Raw genomic sequence first — 20,263 nt, forward strand, 5'->3', positions numbered from 1 at the left:
ACAAAAGCAATGATATTAAATTATCCACTCCTCGTGAAGTTAAAAATATAGTTAAATCTAGGAAAAATAGGAGTACTCCTGGAGACGATGGTATACCTAATATCGTATTAAAAAATCTAGATAAAAAATCCATAATATTTTTTACAAAAATAATAAATGCTAGCATGAAATATAATTACTTTCCAAGAAATTGGAAAATTAGTAATACTGTTCTAATTAAGAAACCTAATAAAGATGCAGATTTACCATCTAGCTATAGACCAATAAGCTTACTTAATACCTTAAGCAAAATATATGAAAAAATACTTAAGGATAGAATCCTAGATTTCATTAACATACATACAATTATACCAAACAATCAATATAGATTTTGTCAAAATCACTCCACACTTCACCCACTTTCAATACTTGTAGAACAAATTATATTCAAGCTTAATAGAAGACACAATACAGGCATGATACTTTTAGATATTGAAAAGGCTTTCGATACAGTTTGGATTAATGGATTGGTATATAAAATGATAAAACTCAAATTTCCGAAGTACATAATTAATACCATAAAAGATTATCTTGATAATAGAAGTTTTTGTGTAAAAATATTTAACGTCAAATCGAACTTGAGGACAATTGAAGCTGGAGTACCACAAGGAAGTATCATTGGACCAATACTTTATTGTTTATACATTCATGAACTACCGCAACAAAATAACGCCACTCTGATGACTTTCGCTGATGATACTGCTATATCTACATCAGCGCTATCTAATAACACCATAATATCAAGACTCCAAAATGATATTAATAAGATCTTAAAATATGCCGAAAAATGGAAAATAAATATAAATGAGTCCAAAACTGAAACCATATTATTCACAAAGAAAATTAAAAATCCAATACCAAATAATAAAATCAATTTAAATGGCATTGATATCAATTGGAATAGTAAAGTCAAATACCTAGGTGTGACAGAAAAGTAAACTTTAACGAACATATTAAATACAAAACTGACCAAGCTAAAAAAATTAATATATGCTTTATATCCGTTATTAAAAAAACAAAAGCACACTGAACAAATCAAATAAAAGAACAATATACCTATCTTTAATGATATATGCTTCACCAATTTGGTGCATGACAAGCAAGAATAATATAAATAAATTACAAAAAATTCAAAATAAAGCCTTAAGGATATTCTTTGGAAATTCAAGAAATCCAGTGAATCTACATTATATATCCAACAAAATACTACATGAGGCAATAGAAGTTCCGGAAATTATGGATTTAATAAATAAAATATCAAAATTATTTTTTTCAAAATGTTTAGTAAATGATACCTAGTTTTATAAAAGATGTTTAGTTTAAATAAATATTTAAGTTTTAATTTACCAAAAAATTCTCTACCACATTTATGTTTTTCTTAGTGTTGTATTGTCCTTAAATATATTGTTTGTGGTTTTTGTGATATTTTTGCCACATTATAAATATTATTTAGATTAAAGTTATAATTAAGCGAATTTATTATAGTTTAAATAATTGTTTTTGTTATCTTCAAATGAAGATAGATATTCATTTTGTAAATGTACAGATTGTATATATTTGTTCATATTAAATGTAATAAAAAATCTCATAAAAACAAAACAAAACAAAACCATATCCTTGCACATATAAACAGTATTGGTGATTTTACTTATTGGGGTGATTATCCAACTATGGATATAATATTTATCAGAATGATTTATATGTGTGTTTGAAAGTGTGTGTGTATGTTTGTGAGTGAATAATATAAGCCAAATAGCACATAGAATTATACTGTAATCTGATTACTATTGAATATAAAAAATAACTAGTAGTGTGTGGCATCGTGCCTCAAGGCAAATTGCTGGAACTTTCAGTACCGTATCGAAATGTTCGAGAAATAATAAATATTGTCAAATAGATCATTATAAATATATACTGTAACAGTGTCGAATATTTATAAGAATTATGTAAACTGAATTGCAAAGTTAAAATTATTCCTTTAAAGTACATAAGTGAGCTTTAGAACTCTAGCAAGAATTAAAATTAAAATCTAAATTATTTTCGATATATAAAAAAATTATTGAATTTTTTTTTTTTCAAAAGCAATTGTTTTGTCAACACAAACTATTTTGAATCTTTCAATTCGGATGCTTACTTTTCGCAGAAACTGCTATTTTTTGTATATTTTGCTCCATATCTTTGAAGTGGCTGAACCTGCCATTGCCAAAAACTAATCACTACTTCTCCCCATTATTACGAACTGAATGTTTTTTGGTTTATTCCAATCGAACTTTTATTTATTTTCTGCACTCTTTGCGTAACGGTTGGACCTGCCTTTGCCAAAAACTAATCAGCACATCTCCCTATCAATAGGAATCGAATGTTTTTTGAACTATTCAAATCCGTTGATTCGAAAATGCGCCCAAAAACATGAATGAAAAAGTGCGGACATACAAAACACACACACACACATCCATTTTTTCTGAGGTATGCCTAAATGTTCAGAAACCTTCAGAACGTGAAAATATGCAAAACTTTTCATTTTCGATTTTCGGCCCATTACTGTAACTACCGTACGGGAAGTTAATAAATATAATTTATTACATTTTATCAATTTTTCATATTAAATAAATTTTATCTAGCGCAACATATATATATATATATACTAGCTGACCCGACAGACGTTGTTCTGTACCCACGTCTACAATTTTTCAATATTTTATACTAATATTTACTGCTTAGTTAAAAATAATAATTACTGTTTTTTGAATTACTATTTACACCAATATATGAGTGATGTTAAATGTAGATCTGCTTCAAATAAAATGATTGTTTTCAATTCCCACAGTTAACACTTTAATTATTCATTTAAGAAATATTAAAAAATGTTCAATAAAATTAGATAGAACAAATTTATTTCCAATATCTCAATTTATTTTATTGCATTTAAGGGTTATATAGTATTTTTAGTCATACCTGTAGATGTGGATGTATAAATGAATGATTTTTTTTTATTCACGACTAAAACATTGCTTTTCCAAATTTATCACACTAAAAATGATCGTCTGCCTTCGTGATTTATGGTCATAGCATAAGATACACGTGTTGAAAATTGAAATCTTTTATAAAGTACAACACATTCAGAAAGTATTAATATATAGCATTCGCTGCAAAGGTGCAATATCAACTTTTATTTTTCTACTCAAAATAATTGCTTCAATAATGCTGCCTATAATTTTTATAATTCCGTACCATATTTTAACTGGCTTTTAGTAATTTTAATATCTAAATTACATTTTTTTTCTCCAATAAATCAATATACATTATTGCTTAAGTTTTTATTTGAAGTGAATTAATTTGTCAAATCCTGTTCACCTGTGCTCTATTCAACTTACGATCAACAAAATTATTGCTCTGTGATTTTTTTTACTGCGCTCCTTTATCTTAAGTTCAGAAGTGAATACAATTTGCACTCCGTCATCATCCACCGCATTAATTGGATTATTACTCTTTTAATTCTGATTTTATCAGAACTTGTAATACATTATTTTCAAGGTAATTAAATGAGCTACAACTTTCTCTATCATACATTTTACCGTAACTTCTCTCATTGTGAAACGGCGAAGGGTTAAAGGGCGCGAAAGACCTCTGGTTGGACAGCTGCGCAGTCCTTAATTAATACCTCTATCAATATTTGTGTAATGGAAAAATAATAAACAACAATAATCAGTCAGAAAAATACCTCGAATTTTCATATATATATATACTTTTATACGTATTCTTTCAGAGATATTATAATGAAAAATTGGATGTTTTTTTTAAAGTTTTTTTTTTCATGAAATCATGAGTTTTTTGAAAATCGTTTGTACTAAAGTTGTGGTATTTTCTAGAATCCATCAAGATCTCTTAAATCAAGTTATTTCTAGATGGAATACGATTATTTTCAAATTTGGTGGAAATGGCACTGAAAAACTATTTGATTTAAATGAAAAAACATTATATGCGTCTTTTATTTGCATGATAGTTTACTCATTTCACACGCAGAAGTACTCATTTTAAAGCTTATTTTGAGCACTATAAAAACCCATTTTCATATCTAGCCTAATAATGTTCCAAAAACAGTATAAGATAGCGATTTATAAAGATTTTAATTAATATAATTTTGTTTATTACATGATTTTCGTTAAAATTTATATTTGTGAAGATATTAGCAAAAAATGATGAAAAACGCAAAAAAGAAACATATTTTCAGTAGCCAGTAACTTGAAAAGTATTTGCTTATTTGAAAAACATTATTAAACATTTTTCTCTTATAATTAGTTCTTTTATCGATACCCAACGTTATTTTGAAAAAAGTAAAATTACACCACTGAAATGAAATGTCATCCACCCGAGAAGTGGTAAAGGAGTCTAAATTGTTTTCACTTCTGAAGAGTAAGATGAACCTAGTTCCAAAATTCCAAACGAATTGGAAAACAGTAAAAAAAGTTCAGACCGAAAGCGCTCCATTGAGTAAATATTTCGTACCCAATGACAAACATATGAATTTTTGACACAATGAAACTTCTAAATATTTTTTTTTGTATTGTGACTTAGTATAGTAAGGCAAAGCGACTGCAAATTGAATACTTTTGAGCGCAATCACTTATGGCTCGTCTCCTTTGCACGAATTCGTACGGCGAATCTGTTCGCAAAGTGCGCAAACAAAATTATTGCAAGCAAAAGCAATCCACGCGTAGTGGAGAACACGATTCGCTGTGCGCGTCAGACGCATGCGCAGACTGCATCACTTGTCAGATGCATGTTATATTATTTGCATCTTATATTAATTCAATTTTTGGCACATCTCAGCTGCTTTTCGGCACTAATAATGTAGACATTACATTTTCCTTATTGCCTTAGCCTATAAGTGAATAGAAATGTTTTGCAAATGACAGTCTTCAATTGTTTTTAATGTCAAACTAAGCTTCAAATATTTTCAAGGGCAAACAATGATAAGCGGTTTTTTGTAATTTTTCCCATTTATTTCTACAATCTAACTATATTTCTATGAATCCATACATTCTAGAAAATTTCCCGAACAAACTTCAGGAAGATTCATGAAAATCCGAATTATAGTTTAGGAGGATTAATGAAACTTACATTGTTACAGAAGAATTTTATATATAAGATATATATATATAGATATATATATATATATATATATATATATATATATATATATATATATATATATAAGGGGCCATCCTGCCTTGTATGCGATGCATGCAAAAAATGCGGGCGCACGCCTTAGGGGGCGCCAAAACAAGTTTCGGAAATTAAATTTATAATATATTATTTATATTTTTTATTATTTATATAAAATCTAGAATACTTGATAAATTATAATAAACAATCTAACTTAACTAGAGATACAAAAAGCATATTTATTTTGCAATGTGATATCAGTAGAAAGAATTAACCGATTAATGTCTCTGCAAATTAGTAAATAACAGCTCTGTTAATTGCTTATTCTACTTATTCAATTTTTTCTTTGTTTGAAGTTACCGTGGAATCGAAAAAGAAAATATCTAATGTTCAATCCTATAAGCGCAAACCTGCGAAAGATTAAATTAATTATTGGGCTTTATTGACAAAAAATTGCGAGCTGATTTACTTGAAACAGGACTTGTTAAAAAATATAAACAAATTATAATCGGGAAAATGAAAAATGGGGAGTCAGTGCTTAGAAAATGGCATGTTTATTCGAGAAATTGAATTGTAACTTTTGTTTTTGTTGTAAATGTTTTGCATCTGATGAACTTTGAAAGACATGCGTGGTTAGGTCTATGGAAATGGAACAAATATGAAAAATGAAAGCAAAATTTACTTTGAAACGAAAATCTTAAGGCTTTTTTTATACCTAGTGAAAGTTTTAGCTCTTAATATTAACATTTAGATAAAGCGCAATTCAATAAAACTTCGTATGGAAAGAGCATGGAAAAATTTTTGAAAATTTAAAATAAATGTTTTAGGTATAACTTAGCGATAAATAAATGAGTTTTATTCATTTATTTGTAAATTTCACATAAAAAACTTTTTTAAAATTTTTGAAAAATTTTCCATGCTATTTCCATACAAAACTTTGATTGAATTGCGCTCTATCTAAATGTTAATATTAAGAGCTAAAACTTTCAGAGAATTGTTTTTTATCTGTTTGGAACCATTTGAGCCCTTGGGAGCAAAGAAATTCGAAAATGACCATTTTAAGGATCACCCTAATATATATATAATATATATATATATATATATATATATGGTGTAAGTGGTAAAAAATTGTTCAAATATTAAAATAAATCAGATTTATATAAGTTAATTAAATTTTGATAGCTGTCAAAAAGTAAGGAAGAAGAAGTTCTCTTATTAACACAATCAGAATTTAAAAAAATGAAAACAGATTCAGCAAACCTTCTCAGGTCAACATTTTGTTCAATATATAAAATAACTGGATTGTTTAGGTCAAATGTGTGTTTAAAATTTTGCATATGGTCTGAAAGCATTGTTTTAAATTGATTTTTATTGTTTGAATTATATTTATGTTGAAGCATTCTTTTGTATATATACTGTGAACTCTCCCCAATATAGAATTTTTCACAATCATTACAATTCACCTTGTAAACGGAGTCAACAATTCTATTTTGTGGTGTTTTTGATTTTAAAGGAGTATACAAATAATTTAGAGTATTTTCAAATTTGGAAACTAAAAGAAAACCTTCTTCAGAAAATATCTTTTTTAAAAAATAAGTAAAATTGCCTAAAAATGGTAAGGAAATAATACCTTTATAACGATTCAGAAAAGATGAAGAATTTGTTAAACTAGTATCAATAGGTAACGAAAGGTTATTATTATTAATGTTAATTTTATTATTATTTAAATACTGCATACGGTTTTTTATAATATTATTAACTAATTTTAACGGATATGAATTGTCTACAAGAATTTCGCGGATTAAATCTAAATTTTTGTTCCAAAAGATGTAATCACTTAAAAGAATAGCTCTATCAATTAATGAAATAATAATAGAAATTTTGATCGAACGGGAATGAAAGGAAAAATAGTTAATGTAACGACCGGACCAAGTTGGCTTTTGATACCAGTTTGTATAAATTTTGTTATTATTAAATCTAATAATTTTAATATCTAAAAAGCTAATAGAATTGTCAACCTCTTGTTCACAAGTGAACTGCAAATGTTTACTGAAAGAGTTAAAACAATTCAATGTATGGTTCATATAGTTATTATCTAAACATAAAAGAATGTCATCAACATATCTAAAATATATGAAGGGTTGAACAGGAAGTTTAGGCAAAACAGAATTTTCTAGAAGTTGTAAAGTTAAATCAGCAAGAGGGGGACTAACACTAGAGCCCATTGGCAAACCAAAAATCTGTGAATAAAATTTATTTTCAAAACAGAAATAAGTATTACTAAAAATGAATTTTAAAATGTATTTGAACCAAAATAAGTTTATAGAAGTGTGGGGTTGGATATCATTCCAACGATCTGAGATAGCATCTAACGCTAAGTCCCAAGGAACATTAGTAAAAAGCGATATGACATCAAAACTGACAAAAGAAAAATCAGGAGGAATTTGTAAATTATTTAGACGTTTAACTAAATTGAAAGAATTGGAAACATTAAATTCCGACAAAATGGTAACCTTAGAAAGAATAGTGCTGATGTGCTTCGTAAGTTTACTTAAAGGAGTGTTAATATCAGAAACAATAGGTCTTATAGGTAAATCTGGTTTATGAACTTTAGGAAGACAATATAATTTAGGAAAATTAGGATGAAAAACTTTAAGGGAATATCTTAATGATTTAGTAATTTGTTTTTTGTCAATTAAATTATTAATAAGTTTTTGTGTCTGTCTATTTAAGTGATCTGTGGGACCGTTGGCCAATTCGCTATAAAAAACTTCATCCTTCAACAAGTTATATGTTTTTGAAAGATAATTTTCCTTATTGAGAACAACAGTGAGATTACCCTTGTCTGCTCTCGTAACAATAATATCAGGATTGTCCTTCAAAAATCTTTTACATAAATTCAAATCTCTTGAAACTTCAAAATTCATATGAATGAAATTTTTATTTAAATTTTTCTTTGTGAAAGATAGAAGGTTCTTACAGCAAACGGATCTAAATTTAGATTCTTTTTCAACATCCTTCAACTTTAATATACATATATATATATATATATGACGGCCTAAACAAATACTGAAACGTATTGATTAACACAGCTGATTTCCTAATTGCTTTAGTTTTTTTACTTGGTACTATTATATATATATATATATATATATATATATATATATATATATATACAGGGCCGGTCCTGGGGTTCTTAGCGCCCGCATGCAATATTTTTTTGCGCCCCCCTCCCCATTAATTTTAACTGTTTTAACAGTTTATTATTGAAATTATATTAGTATTCACATATTTTTCTTAAATTAATTTTTAATTATTCTGGATTTAGTACACAAAAAATTAGAAATATTTTAAAAGGGTATAAAATACATTGATTTTAAAATTATTTAGAAAATCGAGGCGATTCGGGGGATTGATTATAATCAAATATTTATAAATCAATCATTTTTAACGTATGTGCAATATTAATATTTAAGTTAGATTATTATTATAATTTAGAATAATTATAAGTTAGATTGTTTATTATAATTTATCAAGTATTCTAGATTTTATATAAATAATAAAAAATATAAATAATATATTATAAATTTAATTTCCGAAACTTGTTTTGGCGCCCCCTAAGGCGTGCGCCCGCATTTTTTGCATGCATCGCATGCAAGGCAGGATGGCCCCTTATATATATATATATATATATATATATATATATATATATATATATATATATATATATACAATTTGGCTCCTACGATATCAATAAGAAGAAGTTTACGATGCAATTTTGGATATTGTATAAAATGAAAGATTAAATAAAATCAAAATTTAAAAAATCCAACATGAAATAATACCAGTGTTATGATTGAAAATGAAAAGCTAGTTTTTTAGCTCTCTTTGCATTATTTGTTCAATAAAATAAATCGCATAATAAGTAAGTAAAATGTTTCAAAACCCAAATATTAATATTGCACATACGTTGAAAATGATTGAAAATTTAAAAATATTTGATTATAATCAATCCCCCGAATCGCCTCGATTTTCTAAATAATTTTAAAATCAATGTATTTTATACGCTTTTAAATTATTTCTAATTTTTTGTGTACTAAATCCAGAATAATTAAAAATTAATTAAAAAAAAATATGTGAATACTTATATAATTTCAATAATAAACTGTTAAAACAGTTAAAATTAATGGGGAGGGGGGCGCAAAAAAATATGTTGGATGCGGGCGCTAAAAACCCCAGGACCGGCCCTGTATATATATATATATATATATATATATATATATATATATATATATAGTACCAAGTAAAAAAAACTAAAGCAATTAGGAAATCAGCTGTATTAATCAATACGTATCAGTATTTGTTTAGGCCGTCATATAGTGGATATATATATATATATATATATATATATATATATATATATCTTCTATATACGAGTATATAAAAATAAGTCGGGTTTTCCTTCCTGACGAAATAACTCCAGAACGCACGAACCGATTTCAACAATTTTGCATTCGTTGGAAAGGTCTCGGGCTCCGCAAGGTTTATAGCTAAGAAAATTAGTGGTGCATGGCATCGTGCCCTAATGCAAATTGCTGGAACTTTGCGCACCGTAATTAAAAATTCGAGTAATAAAAATAATCAATAATTGTTTTAAATAATTGCGAATAGATTATCTTCTATATGTATAAAAATAAGTCGGGTTTTCCTTCCTGACGAAGTAACTCCAGAACGCACGAACCGATTTCGACAATTTTGCATTCGTTGGAAAGGTCTCGGGCTCCGCAAGGTTTATAGCTAAGAAAATTAGTGGTGCATGGCATCGTGCCCTAATGCAAATTGCTGGAACTTCGCACACCGTAATTAGAAATTCGAGTAATAAAAATAATCAATAATTGTTTTAAATAATTGTGAATAGATTATCTTCTATATATATATATAAATAAGTCGGGTTTTCCTTCCTGACGAAATAACTCCAGAACGCACGAACCGATTTCGACAATTTTGCATTCGCTGGTAAGGTCTCGGGTTCCGCAAGGTTCATAGCTAAGAAAATTAGTGGTGCATGGCATCGTGCCCTAATGCAAATTGCTGGAACTTCATGCACCGTAATTAAAAATTCGAGTAATAAAAATAATCAACAATTGTTTTAAATAATTTTAACTGGATTATCTTCTATATATATATATAAAAATAAGTCGGGTTTTCCTTCCTGACGAAGTAACTCCAGAACGCAGGAACCGATTTCGACAATTTTGCATTCGTTGGAAAGGTCTTGGGCTCCGCAAGGTTTATAGCTAAGAAAATTAGTGGTGCATGCATCGTGCCCTAATGCAAATTGCTAGAACTTCACGCACCGTAATTAAAAATTCGAGTAATAAAAATAATCAATAATTGTTTTAAATAATTGCAAATAGATTATCTTTTATATATATAAAAATAAGTCAGGTTTTCTTTCCTGACGAAATAACTCCAGAACGCACGAACCGATTTCGACAATTTTGCATTCGTTGGAAAGGTCTTGGGCTCCGCAAGGTTTATAGCTAAGAAAATTAGTGGTGCATGGCATCGTGCCCTAATGCAAATTGCTAGAACTTCACGCACCGTAATTAAAAATTCGAGTAATAAAAATAATCAATAATTGTTTTAAATAATTGCAAATAGATTATCTTTTATATATATAAAAATAAGTCAGGTTTTCTTTCCTGACGAAATAACTCCAGAACGCACGAACCGATTTCGACAATTTTGCATTCGTTAGAAAGGTCTCGGGCTTCACAAGGTTTATAGCTAAGAAAATTAGTGGTGCATGGCATCGTGCTCTAATGCAAATTGCTGGAACTTCACGCACCGTAACTAAAAATTCGAGTAATGAAAATAATCAATAATTGTTTTAAATAATTGCGAATAGATTATCTTCTATATATATAAAAATAAGTCGGGTTTTCCTTCCTGATCAAATCTTTCATTTTCAAATATAAAACAAACAAAAAAATCCTTCATCTTTCTCACGAAACCATCTGGTGGCGAAACGGAGTTCGTCGGGTTTGCTAGTATATATATATATATATATATATATATAGATGTTGAAAAAGAATCTAAATTTAGATCCGTTTGCTGTAAGAACCTTCTATCTTTCATAAAGAAAAATTTAAATAAAAATTTCATTCATATGAATTTTGAAGTTTTAAGAGATTTGAATTTATGTAAAAGATTTTTGAAGGACAATCCTGATATTATTGTTACGAGAGCAGTCAAGGGTAATCTCACTGTTGTTCTCAATAAGGAAGATTATCTTTCAAAAACATATAACTTGTTGAAGGATGAAGTTCTTTGTAGCGAATTGGCCAACGATCCCACAGATCACTTAAATAGACAGACACAAAAACTTATTAATAATTTAATTGACAAAAAACAAATTACTAAATCATTAGGATATTCCCTTAAAGTTTTTCATCCTAATTTTCCTAAATTATACTGTCTTCCTAAAGTTCATAAACCAGATTTACCTATAAGACCTATTGTTTCTGATATTAACACTCCTTTAAGTAAACTTACGAAGCACATCAGCACTATTCTTTCTAAGGTTACCATTTTGTCGGAATTTAATGTTTCCAATTTTTTCAATTTAGTAAAACGTCTAAATAATTTACAAATTCCTCCTAATTTTTCTTTTGTCAGTTTTGATGTCATATCGCTTTTTACTAATGTTCCTTGGGACTTAGCGTTAGATGCTATCTCAGATCGTTGGAATGATATCCAACCCCACACTTCTATAAACTTATTTTGGTTCAAATACATTTTAAAATTCATTTTTAGTAATACTTATTTCTGTTTTGAAAATAAATTTTATTCACAGATTTTTGGTTTGCCAATGGGCTCTAGTGTTAGTCCCTCTCTTGCTGATTTAACTTTACAACTTCTAGAAAATTCTGTTTTGCCTAAACTTCCTGTTCAACCCTTCATATATTTTAGATATGTTGATGACATTCTTTTATGTTTAGATAATAACTATATGAACCATACATTGAATTGTTTTAACTCTTTCAGTAAACATTTGCAGTTCACTTGTGAACAAGAGGTTGACAATTCTATTAGCTTTTTAGATATTAAAATTATTAGATTTAATAATAACTAAATTTGTACAAACTGGTATCAAAAGCCAACTTGGTCCGGTCGTTACATTAACTATTTTTCCTTTCATTCCCGTTCGATCAAAATTTCTATTATTATTTCATTAATTGATAGAGCTATTCTTTTAAGTGATTACATCTTTTGGAACAAAAATTTAGATTTAATCCGCGAAATTCTTGTAGACAATTTATATCCGTTAAAATTAGTTAATAATATTATAAAAAACCGTATGCAGTATTTAAATAATAATAAAATTAACATTAATAATAATAACCTTTCGTTACCTATTGATACTAGTTTAACAAATTCTTCATCTTTTCTAAATCGTTATAAAGGTATTATTTCCTTACCATTTTAGGCAATTTTACTTATTTTTTAAAAAAGATAGTTTTCAAATTTGAAAATACTCTAAATTATTTGTATACTCCTTTAAAATCAAAAACACCACAAAATAGAATTGTTGACTCCGTTTACAAGGTGAATTGTAATGATTGTGAAAAATTCTATATTGGGGAGAGTTCACAGTATATATACAGAAGAATGCTTCAACATAAATATAATTCAAACAATAAAAATCAATTTAAAACAATGCTTTCAGACCATATGCAAAATTTTAAACACACATTTGACCTAAACAATCCAGTTATTTTATATATTGAACAAAATGTTGACCTGAGAAGGTTTGCTGAATCTGTTTTCATTTTTTTAAATTCTGATTGTGTTAATAAGAGAACTTCTTCTTCCTTACTTTTTGACAGCTATCAAAATTTAATTAACATATGTAAATCTGATTTATTTTAATATTTGAACAATTTTTTACCACTTGATATTTTCTTTTATTTTCTTTTTTCTTTCATTCGATATATTTCGATTACTTGATTTCATTTTTCAAAATTATATATATATATATACATATTTTTTTGTTTTTTGTTTTTAGAACAAAATATTCATGTTTGTCAAATTTTACATAAAATAATTTTTTGAATGTTTAATAACTTGCAACTTTAATAACTTGGTTTGGTATGTATAATTTTAATTCTGTTTTATTTTATTTTGTTACTTTGTTTTATTACTCTGTGTGTTTTTTAGCTGAATGATGAGCTAGCAGAATAGCTCGAAACGTATTAAAAAGATTTATATTTACGTTCTGGTTTTATTTTTCGACTGGTGGCTGCAAAACTGTATCGTATAATGTTTCAAAGTCAAAACAAACAATATCAAGATATATATATATATATATATATATATATATATATATATATATATATATGATAAAAATTGTTTCTTGGGCATCCATCCAATAATTAAAAAAACAGTTTTAATGCAAAATGTTTTAATTAAGAGAACATACGTTTCGGGTCCAGATTTGACCCATCTTCAGTGCTACAAATAAATATATCAGGGTTACAAATTAAAACAATATAAAAAAATAATATAAAAGATACATAATTACAGACAAAAATAAGTAGATACAATGTATATGAAAAGTATATATGAAAAACAACATAAAATAAACATATGTAAAGAAACTCACCATACAAATAAATTTTTTAAAAAAATATAACACAAAGAACAACACAAAAATGTAAACGAAAAAATAAGTATGAAATAAAAAATTGAAAAAACATCAAGTTATGAAAATTGTAAAAATTAAAATAAATAATATGTTTTATTGTAAAAAAGGTTATTCCAAAAACACATCTTGTTAGTTTGGAGACAGAATTACGTATGTGTAAACGAGAGTAAAATGCGGGCCTACGTGTTTGCAGCGGAAAATAGTGGAAACTGTATCGTCATTGGATGAGAGAACGGGATAGAGAGAATTTTAAGGGTTACAGTTATGAAGAATTTTCCAGCGATCATGCGCAAGGAACATAGAAATTTTTTTTAAATATGTAAGTCATCCATAATCAGACGGTTGAACAAAGTTGGATCAAAATGAAAAATGTGGATCAAAATAAAAATATAGAAACATAATAAAACCAAGACAGAACAATGTAAAAAATTGTGAAATAGAGAATTATATTAAGAAAAAGTATAAATATTAACTGAAAAAGATAAAAGTTAAAAAAACAAGTTATTAATAATTAAAAAACAACATATATATGTATATATAACGCAACACAATAATTGTAACAATTGCATACACATACACAAAACATAACTAACATAAACAACCACATGCAAACATGCAATTACAACATCTATGTAAAATCCAAATATACACACAAATGCAACATATATGCCCATACATGTATATCCACAAACATAAATATGTATATATGTACATATACACATACATAAAAATACGCATATATACATATATACATATACATTACATAAAAGAATTGTTACGAAGTATTGCGCATATTGAAAAAATTGTTCGAAGCATCGCGGTAAATATTGCAAAGAGAAGCCGAATCAAAACGTTTGTTAATAGTAGGTAATATTTGTATAAAAATACTCTTAGCAAACTTCCTGCGTAAAGTGTTGGCTTCTCGATGAATAATTCTTGGATTGGTGAAATTAAAAAATTTTTAATTTCACCAATCCAAGAATTATTCATCGAGAAGCCAATTGTTTTAATTTGTAACCCTGATATATTTATTTGTAGCACTGAAGATGGGTCAAATCTGGACCCGAAACGTATGTTCTCTTAATTAAAACATTTTGCATTAAAACTGTTTTTTTAATTATTGGATGGATGCCCAAGAAACAATTTTTATCATATTATTTCACCATCTGAAGAAAAACCTCTCGCTTTATATATATATATATATACTCAACTCAACACTTGAGTCGAGTCTAGATGCTCGGTATGGGCGTGTTTCTCGCTTCACAATGATGTATTTCATAACTTTTAGTCAAATTAGTTTTCAAATCTTTTAGTTATTCATAATTTTTTCTAAAAAATGTTGTTTTCTCTAATATGTTATTAAGTTTAATTTTTTAAAATAAATTTTTGTTGAGTGTTTTTGTCCTGTGTTGCTGAATGATGACACGCATCTTGTGTCGAAACGTATAAATAAAAGTTTTTATACTTTATACCTTTTTTATTTCGACGAATGGGCTGCTAGTTACTTTGAAATATGTTTCAACGTCGAAAGAACTATCAAGATATATATATATATATATATATATATATATATAGGGTGATCCTTAAAATGGTCATTTTCGAATTTCTTTGCTCCCAGGGGCTCAAATGGTTCCAAATAGATAAAAAACAATTCTCTGAAAGTTTTAGCTCTTAATATTAACATTTAGATAGAGCGCAATTCAATCAAAGTTTTGTATGGAAATAGCATGGAAAATTTTTCAAAAATTTTAAAAAAGTTTTTTAGGTGAAATTTACAAATAAATGAATAAAACTCATTTATTTATCGCTAAGTTATACCTAAAACATTTATTTTAAATTTTCAAAATTTTTTCCATGCTCTTTCCATACGAAGTTTTATTGAATTGCGCTCTATCTAAATGTTAATATTAAGAGCTAAAACTTTCAGAGAATTGGTTTTTATCAATTTGGAACCATTTGAGCCCCTGGGAGCAAGGAAATTCGAAAATGACTATTTTAAGGACCACCCTTATATATATATATATATATATATATATATATATATATATATATATATATGCTGAGTTGTTACTACAGAATTGAGGCAAAAGTATTAAGCAGTTAGCTCGAACCACCAACCTTTCGGTTAATAGCCGAACGCGATAGCCAATTGCGCCACGGAGGCTACTGCCGCAGCGTTGATAATTGAAGGAGTAAACGATATATAGCATAAACATTAATTATAATAATTGAACAATAATGAGTATAAACAATACTTATTTTACGCCCCAAGTGGGCATGAACCTCCAACCTCTCGGTTTAAATAATAATAATTTAAAAATGTCAGAAACGCAATATTGTGGTTATTTTTGGGATGCCGATAACATAATATATGATGTTTTGAAAGATACCTCTCTGAATGCATCACACCCATGAGCGAAATTCACAAAGAACTTTGACGAACGGTCATCGATGATGATCCAACTCCAAACGAAGTTCAACATCTTACTCACGCTCAGGGTGCGATGCTACGACTCATCTTCGAGGTCGCATCAACTCTATATTTTAGTGAAGAGATTGTGAAGACATACTACCCAAATGATCATGTGAAGTATGATCTTGCCGAGAGAATGCCGAGGTAACTTATCAAATGTCATATGTCGGTTTAAAGGAGACAAGTATATCTAGCGATCAAATAAACATACTCATAAAGAGTACCCATACGCAGTGAATATTGTGTGGAGTTTTATGAGTTCACCATACCTAAGTGTTTTTTGATATGAAGTGTATCACATATTGTATTAGTAGAAAAAATCACAATTTTTTCAAGTATTTTGGCTGATATATAATAAAGTTGTTCTTGGGCGTCAACCCAATAATTGACACATTATTAGAACAAGTAAAACGTTTTATTATAAAACGTTTCGGGTACTGATTTGACCCATCTTTAAAAATTTAATCAGTTCTTCATCTTATCAATACAAGTAAAATGTTTTTGAATTATTAAAATCGGACGCTCCGTTCTTTTAACAACTGAGCTACCGTTTTTGGTACTTTTTTCCCCGTATCTTCGAAATGGCTAGACCTGCCTTCAGCAAAAATTAATCAGCACGCTACCTTATCAATACAAATCGAATGTTTTTTTAATTATACGAATCGGTTGATCGGTATTTCCGAAATCGTCGACGAAAATTTGTATCCTCGCCAACACACACACATACATCAATTTTTTTAAGGTATGCCAAAATATTCAGCAACGTAAAGATATATAAAAATTTTCATTTTCTATTTTTTTACGATTACCATAACTTACCCTGTGGGAAGTTAAAAAAATAAAAAACACGGAAAATATAATGCACCGATACTATTATTATGGATTTTTGATTACTTACCGACTAACTTTAGATTACCGTTTATCTCCCGATATCAAAGGTTACTGCTGGTTATACATCTTTTTCTCTATACTTTCAAATATTGTTGTTAAACAATGCTTAACTTTACTGATTTTTGACACATGTGGTGGACCCTTTTAACCCCGGGCCTTCATATATTACCATCTATTTTTCGACTAATTCTGGGAAACTATAAGTGAGAATATATTATTCGACAAAATGTAAAATAAAAATAATATAACCTAGAAAATGTTTTATAAATACTAATGAGTATATAATTATACAAATGAGATCTTTCAGAGCACCGTGTTTAAGAAAAATATGATTTTGCAAAAAAAAGTGTTATAACGCCAAAAATTGCATTTTCAAATTAACATTTCAAAAAACTTGATAATTTGAGTTTCTAGTAACACTTGCGGCCCGTTTAATGACGTTTTTGTGTATAAATATTACTACAAACAAAACTACTTACTGCAAATTAATCATAATTTAATAATATTATCCTAAAACATCCTATTAAATGTAATTGAACAGTTTCTATCAAAAACATTTGACATTTGAGGTATGACGTATTTGACTTCCATTGTTTTATTTAAATTACGATTTTACAAAAATCTTCAAATTAAAAATGTGAAGTTTTTACGCGGTTTTAAAAGAATATTTCACCTTTCTCACAACTTACTGATTAGCACGAATTTTCCAAGACTAAAACTGTTTAGTCGAGCTCCATTTTTATATATAAGATATATATATATATATATATATATATATATATATATATATATATAATATATATATATATATATATATATATATATATATATATATATATATAATTTAACACATCAATTTATAGAACAAATTTATTTCCAATAGCTCAATTTATTTCAATGCCAAAGGTTATACAATATTTTTAGTCATACCTGTAGATGTAGATGTATGAATGAACTAGCTGACCCGGCAAATGTTGTTTTGCTAAGTAAGGTATTTCTAAACAATTTCTAGAGAATAAAAAAAAGAATACTTCATTTTATGAGTGTAAGAATAATTTACACTCTGGTACAGGCAATGAGGTATCATAAACACAAGGCACCCCAAAGTCTACTTGTATAATAATGAATGATATAGTTTATAATAATAATATTCGTTTGTCTATATTTTATTATTGCAGCCAAACTGTAAGTTATACACTTTCTATAAAAATATCGTATAATTCAATCCAAGTCTTTTTTAGTCTTAAGCCATGGTCAATCTTTAGTTGGTCATTTTTGCTCCACACATGTAAGATGTAAGTTTTTAAAGTGGTTATATAAAGAAAACTGTTGATTCTCACTCAAAATCAACATTACATTTTATAAAACAATTAATTGGCGTATCATTAAAATTTATATTAAGGTCTCGTGAACTAAATCACAGTACTCACAATCCAAAAAGTAACAATAAAAGAAAATACTTTCGTTATGGATTTTTAAAGATTACCGTTTATCTCCCGATAGCAAAGTTATAAGAATCAAGATTATAGCTGGTTGTACATCTTTTTCCCTCTACTTTCAAATATTGTTGTTGAACGATGCTAAACTTTACTGGTTTTTGAGATATTGGTGGTGGATCTTCATATATTCGATAAATTTATAGAAAATTTTTCTAGTTTATTCTTCAAAATTAGTGGAAAAAAACCATTAGTGAATTATATTTTACATTGCATTATCCATTGATTGCTGAAATTTTTCATCGTTTTCAATTTGTAGAGTGATTTAATGAAACATGGACGATACCAGACTGTGTCTAAAATGCATGGATTTTGACATATTGTTTAGAAGGAATTCCTTCAAAATTGTAGGACATCAGTGAATGATTTTCTGCTATACTTGTTCTAGTACCGGAACTGTTGATGCATTTAATTAAATGCGAATATTTTAATCAATTTTCAAAATATTTTATTCCAGAGAACTTGTAATTTTGTGCATTGACATTTTTGCAGGTGTGTGTTCCAAAGTTATATTATCAACCGAATCCTCTTATTTAAGTTGTGGACTGTTATATCTGGTAATAAGTTATTCGACAAAATGTCGCCTTTGTTCGATTCCAAATTTAGGTTTTTAATTCATATAATCTAAATAAAATAATAATATGATCTAGAAAATACTTTATAAATACTAATGAATATAAAATTATGCAAGTGAGTGCTTTCAGAGCACCGACTTTGAAAAAAATATGAATTGCAAAAAAGAATGCTGCAGCTCCAAAAAGTGCATTTTCTTATTAACATTTTAAAAAGTTAAAAATTTTGAGTTTTTTGAGTTTCATTTGAATTACGCCTCTACAAAAATTTTCAAATTAAAAATGTAAAGTTTTTACGCGGAAATAATATCTCAACTTTCTGACAACCTACTGATTAGCACAAATTTTTCTAGGCTAAGAATGGCCCAATTCATACAGCCATTTTAAAGTTTTATCCCGGATCGTTATATAGCTATTTAAAATGGACATTTTTTTTTGTGAATTTGCTTGCACATATCTACATTTTTAACATGAGTTCATATTGTAATTAATTTCAATGTGGAAATAATATCTCAACTTTCTGACAACCTACTGATTAGCACAAATTTTTCTAGGCTAAGAATGGCCCAATTCATACAGCCATTTTAAAGTTTTATCCCGGATCGTTATATAGCTATTTATAATGGACATTTTTTTTTTTGTGAATTTGCTTGCACATATCTACATTTTTAACATGAGTTCATATTGTAATTAATTTCAATGTGTTTATTTTGATTTTTGGCATCTTGGTTATCACCATGTGTTGATGTTGATGGGTTTCTCAACCCCTTTCGAAGTATTTTATAATCCGAGGAATGATAAAAAAATTAAATGTATTCAGAAAACAAAAACCAATTGGAAAACAAAAATAAATTAAAAGTAAAGTTCTTCTTAAGCCGTAATTAATAATAAACTAAGATATATTCTATATAAATTT

At 27.7% G+C, this 20,263-nt stretch overlaps 1 protein-coding gene and 1 non-coding gene across 2 annotated transcripts in view; one reads left to right on the forward strand and one right to left on the reverse strand.

Moving 5' to 3' along the window:
* LOC113369963 (fibroblast growth factor 10-like) overlaps nt 1-20,263 on the forward strand; it is a 142,923-nt gene that overhangs the window by 11,416 nt on the left and 111,244 nt on the right. The gene's annotated exons all lie outside the window — the stretch shown is intronic.
* Nucleotides 16,304-16,515, reverse strand: LOC113371724. The gene has a single exon (XR_003366664.1). It is a non-coding gene; the product is annotated as a small nucleolar RNA U3 (small nucleolar RNA).

This window comes from Ctenocephalides felis, unplaced genomic scaffold (genome assembly GCF_003426905.1).
Source record: "Ctenocephalides felis isolate EL2017-DRISC unplaced genomic scaffold, ASM342690v1 CF-g0.4_SCAFFOLD_01492, whole genome shotgun sequence".
NCBI classification, from domain to species: Eukaryota; Metazoa; Arthropoda; class Insecta; order Siphonaptera; family Pulicidae; genus Ctenocephalides; species Ctenocephalides felis.